Below are 6000 nucleotides of genomic sequence, written 5' to 3' on the forward strand. Positions count from 1 at the left end.
TTATGTGGGTCCATTGATATATGCTGCGGTGGTGAGATCGGTACGTATACAGCGCAACCGAATATTCGCAGATGAGAAATGCTTAGAGGATTTTCACATACTAACTGTTGTGGGGAAGCAGTGTGATATGCAGTTGGTCGCAATTGAATTAAGTTAGTAGCGTGTAAGATTGCATGACTTCAACATGAAGTTGGTAAGTTGCAATTATGTAGTAATGGTCGTGCAATGAGCTTAACTCTCTTGATGAGAAATTCAGCCAAACCATTTTGAGTATGGACGTATGGTACTGAGTGCTGAACTTGAATTCCCAGGGTCATACAATAATCATTGAAGGCAAGTGAGGTGAATTCAGCCGTATTATCCATTTGAATGGATTGTATCCTATGTTCAGGATAATGTACTAGTAATTTAATAATTTGAGCAATTATTTTTGCAAAAGCTTGGTTTTGAGTGGACAAAAGACACACATGTGACCATCGTGTAGATGCGTCAATGAGAACCATGAAATACATAAATGGTCCAGTTAATGGTTAAATTGGATCACATGTATCACCTTGATTGCGTTCAAGGAATTTGAGTGGTTCAGCTCGAATTTTAAGATAAGAGGGTCTTAAAATCAATTTTCTTATAGCACATGTGGTACACACAAAATCCGAAGATTGTGAAAATTTTGTAGTATTAATGCTATGACCAATTGAATTGTAGATAATTTTTTACATCATCCCGACGCTAGGATGACCAACACGATCATACCATATTTGGAATGCATCAACATTCTAAAAAATTAACTTATACATAACATGTGGTACGGGTTTGATGAATGTATAATACAATTCTGATGATAAAGAGTGAGTTTTCTCTAGTATTTGTTTGGCATATCCGTTATTTTTGGTAATGAGGAGATATTCTTCTTTGTTGTCATCATGGGTTTTGATATGAAAACTATTTTAACGTATATCTCTATAACTTAGTAGGATACGTGTTGAATCGGGATACAATAGTGCATCGTCGATTGTTATTTGAGTGCATATAGGGAGAGTGATTATGGCATTACCAGAGCCAACAATCATAGCATCGCGTCCCTGCGATTATCAAAATATTTCCTTTACTCTTTTAAGAGTTTAGAAATATTTAGTCTCTCTTAGTATAGAGTTAGTGGTATAACTATCCACTAAGCACATTCCTCTTCCATCGGATTGTCTCCTATAGATATCTATATATAGAAATGGAGAATTTAAGGTGAAATTCTTCATAGATATATAGAATACATACAACTTTATTGAGTATCAATGTGCTAATACATTATTGGAATATACAATATAGTATAAGATGACAACAACATATTACAACACTATGTATGACATAGATATAATAATATCTAATTAATTGGGAACCTAATTGAGGTCTCCAAATAAGTCGTTGGAAGCAAATTCCACGATCATGTTGTTCGTGCTCTCAAGGTCCTCTTGCTGCTACAGAGTGATGTTATTGTCCAGTTCTATAGGAACGCTTTTGGAATACCTTGCCATCCTAGTGGTGTCAGGTTGAAGATTGAAATGAGCTTCATATCTTTCGCATTGAGTTGGTCAGCTTTGTCCGACGGACTTAAGGTAGAGATCAATCAAGTGTTTTGAGATACGATATTTCTTACTTGTGTGGCTGTAGCAACCACATTTATGATAAATGTTAGATTTGTCTTTGTTGTTCTTGAAAATGCCCTTCCCCTTGTTGTTTCTATGGAATTTCTGCTTCTTATTGCGGTTCTTCTTGCCTTTGAAGTTCTTTGGGCGGCGTTTGTTGCCGTCAAACTTCTTGGTATTTTGAACATTAGAGTTAACTTCAGGTAAAGGGGTAGTGCCAATAGGGCGCTGGTGATGATTCTTCAAAAGAAGTTCATCGTGTTTTTCGGCCTGAAGTAAAGTGTAAATTAATTCAGAATAGTGCTGGTAGTTCCTAGCATGGTATTGTTGTTGCAATACCCTATGAGTAGGAAGCATCGTAGACAAAGTTTTTTCAATTTTCTCCACATCTGTGTGAGCCTTGTCACAAAATAACAACCTAGAGCAGATCTTGTGAACAACATGGTTATATTCTCCAATAGACTTAAAGTCCTTGAGGCAAATGTTGGACCACTCGTATTGTGCTTCAGGCAGTATGACTGCCTTTTGCTGTTCATATCTCTCTTTGAGCGAGTTCCATAAACCATGTGGATTTTCATCCATCAAGTATTCAGATTTTAAATATGGATAAAAATGGTCCTTTATGTAGTATAAAGCCCCATACTTGATTTGATCTTGAAGTGGCGGATCTCCCTCTTGTGGAGGATTAATCGTCGTTATGAGTCCGCGGGACGATAGACTTATCTTCATATCCATTGCCTATGTTAGATAGTTTTTTCAATCTAACTCGAGTCTGTCAAACTCGACGTTGGCCATTTTGTCCTACAAATTGACCAATGATTGAATGAATTTACACTTTGGGTAAATTGAATAATCATGGAAATGTTGTAATAATGCAAAAATTGTAAAATCAAGTTGAGACTTGAATTATATAGTGTAGACCTCAAATTATATTGCTAACACATTAAAGATAGTCACCAAAATGGTGTAGACCTATCAATAGTGGGGCATAATCTGTAACTATGCCATGAATTCTACTACTTTGTGTAATGCAAATCTTGTGGTAACAATTTAAAGGTAATCACCAAAATGGTGTAGACCTTTATTTAATTCATATTCAAATTAGGTACGTATGTTGAGGATAGTCACTATATGCTAAACATAGTATAGATCCTATAGTAGTACTCAGGTACTATCTTGTGTATGGTCAATATGAGATATGAATTAAGGTAATCACTGAAAAGGTGTAGACCTTGGTTCCAAATTTGACATTGGATATGCACATTAAGGATAGTCACTATGTGTTAGACATAGTGTAGATACTGCAGTGGTACTAGAATATTACCTTGTGTATGACCAAATATGCAAAGGTTTGGAACATTGTGTTATATCAAGTGGGAGAGGTAATCACTTAATTTGCATTAATAAAAATAAAGTTGTAAACATAATGATATGTCATAGGGAATGCACAAGGGCAAACATATGAGACATAATAAATTTTCAGATAAAACAGGGTCTGGAACATCAATTTACAACATAAAATAGTATTGAACATAATTATAGTTAAAGATAGGGGCTAAAATATAAATTGACAGTACTGTAAATAATAAAATTTGAATGTGGCTCTAATAATAAAGAAACCCATGGAGTTTTTTTTTGTAAATAAGCTTATCCATAGGAAATTTCGGTCTGTGGACCGAAACAACTCGAGCTCTAGCCTGTTAGGCCTTTCAGCCCATGAGCCTGGTCGAGCTCCCCCTCCCCACACTGTATAAAATGGTGAGAGAGGCCGGAGGTTAGGGTTGGAACCCTAACCGGCCATTGGCCGTCTCATTTGAAGCCGTTTCTGTTTCTTTTGACTGGTCGGAACCGAGCCTTCGGCCATCAGAGATGAGCTGACGCATGATGGCCAGTGTCGTGATGGTTGCCGTAGAGTTGCCGGTCAACGGTTGATGGAGGTGCAACATTGCGTTGGAGATGAAGGTGTCCGCACTGCTGGAGCTGAGCCAGGAAGGAGGGCGCGTCGTCTGGGAAGCCGGAGAGGAAGGGCTCGTCGTTGGGGCCAAGCCGGGAAGGAGTGCGCATTGCCGGGGAAGCCGGATAGGAAGGGCGTGTGCCTGATCCGTCGCCGTCTTTATGGTGCCGGTGATGACGCCGATGAGGGGGTGCACCGCCTCCTTCCCCCTCGCAAATGCGCATAAAGGAGCCGAGACCCTCCCCAAGCACACTCGCACGCCTGGGCGCGCTTAGGTGCCCTTGGAGGGGAGGCCGGAGGCCGCAAGGGCCCATGACCCCCATGAGGAGGCCTGGATGACGATTGGCCACTGTCGTGGCAAATCGTCGGGGGGCCACATCGTGTTGCCATCGAGCCTTCGGCTAAGGTGAACGGCGCAACATCCATGGATGCGGAGGTTGAAGACTCATCAAAAGGCACCTCGTCGACCTCAAAGCTAGAGTCGATGAACACCGGTGCAACAGAGGATGACTCAGCCGGCGCGTTGTGATCAATGCCTCAGGAAGATGAGGCAGGACCGTAGTCCGCCATTGCTCTAGGAAGGCTCCTGCCATGGGGGACCCGAAAGATCCAGTTGTGGCGAGCGATCGTCACATTGGAAGGCTCGAAAACCGGGTCTGCCATCTCAATGAAGGATCCAGTGGCTACCACTGGAATGGAGCAAGCGGCATCAGCTCTTGGAGGAGACAACGGAGTGTACTCAGGGGAGTACAACCAAATACGCTCCTCCGGATCTTCCTCCTCCGAGGAAGTCACCACCACCGTTGTGCCATTGAAGAAAGGGGCAACATCATTGTGCGCTACCATTGTAGGCGGTGGTCCGACAGGAAGGGCGGCTGCAGGAGCCACTGTATGGGCGAGTGGAGTCCTTGGAGGTCCACGGTTGCAGCCACGACAGCGATGACCATGTACACGAGTGCGGCGACGAGCATGTGAACGGCCAGTGGTTCGGGTGTGGCCAAGCGACGAGATGTGACGGAGAATTGCCGCCTCCAAGTCCATCAAGCAACGAAGAACTTCTCCGATAGTCAAAGGTGATAAATCCATCCTTACCGTGATCTGGGAGAGGCCTTACTACCTTCTCTGTTGGTGCTTGTTGAGGTCGGTTGGCCTCTTTCTTTTTGTTGTCGCTTAGGGAGAACCAATGTGGCTGATAACGTGTTTGAAATGAAAGACAGTAGATCGAGAGAATGGAGTAGAGAGTGAAATTCTTATTTCATCAATGAACAGTGTTTACATATATATAAGTTCAAGGGTCATGAATCATGTCTGTTGAGGTGGAATAGTTGTTTTCAATAGATGCCTCTTTGATAACTGCAGATGATAGTTAGAGATGTTAATCGGTCATATGTTATTTCTCTAGAATGTTCATTCGTAACACTTCTCTCACCCCTTCTTTTCATTTCCCAAGCCACCATGGAAGACACAGCCTGACGAGTGACGAGGCGGGAACCGGGAAAGGATCACAGGCGCGGCGACCACGGCATTGTCACCGACGCAGGTGCCGGCCGAGATGTAGAGGCAATGGACGACAACATCAACTGCTACGTGGTCCCACAGAGCACGGGTATCGGGCGGAACATCTTCCAGGGCGGCAGCCCCCTGCAAGAATCGCTGCCGCTGCTCGGCGTGCAGCTCATCCTTACCGTCATCATCACCCGCGTTCTCTATTTCCTCCTCAAGCCGTTCAAGCAGCCCCGCGCTGTGTCTAAGATCATGGCACGTCCACTTATTGTCTGATTCACGCATGCCCATCTTTGTTTGCCACCATGCCATGACTAGTTCGTACGCATCGGCTCCAAGATTCTGGAGGCAAATCAATTAATGTGCCATTCCATTTGATGTGTTTCAAGGCGGCATTATACTTGGCCCGTCAGTGCTATCACGTAGTCCGGCTTTCAAGGAAGTGGTGTTCCTAGCGAGGTCGCGACGTTCGGGCTCATGTACGTCATGTTCCAAGAAGGGCATGATCATCGGCCTCTCCGGATTCTTCCTCCCGCTGGCAATGACTACTGCAGGCTCCACCAGAGCTGCCATGGCTGCAGTGCGCAATGTGACAAGGCAGCCCACGTTCTTGTTCACGCTGGCCACCTGTTGAGAAATGGGTTGGATACGCTAGCTTATTTATTTATTTATTTTTACCTTATTCACTTAGAAAATCATACCAGTAGGAGATTACGGATCGTTATTACTTGACGTACAGTGCAGCAGAAAAAAAAGTTAAAGTAAACCGATCCAACATCGTATGTATCAAACTCTTCAAGCAGCTTCTCGATTAGATCCGTGACCAGTCTCACATGATCACGCTCCTCAACCAGCTCTGAACAGGTGGTCGTGCTTCTCGACCAGTTCCTCAAGCAGGTGTGT

The sequence above is a fragment of the Phragmites australis genome, chromosome 9, assembly GCF_958298935.1.
Source record: "Phragmites australis chromosome 9, lpPhrAust1.1, whole genome shotgun sequence".
Lineage (NCBI taxonomy): Eukaryota > Viridiplantae > Streptophyta > Magnoliopsida > Poales > Poaceae > Phragmites > Phragmites australis.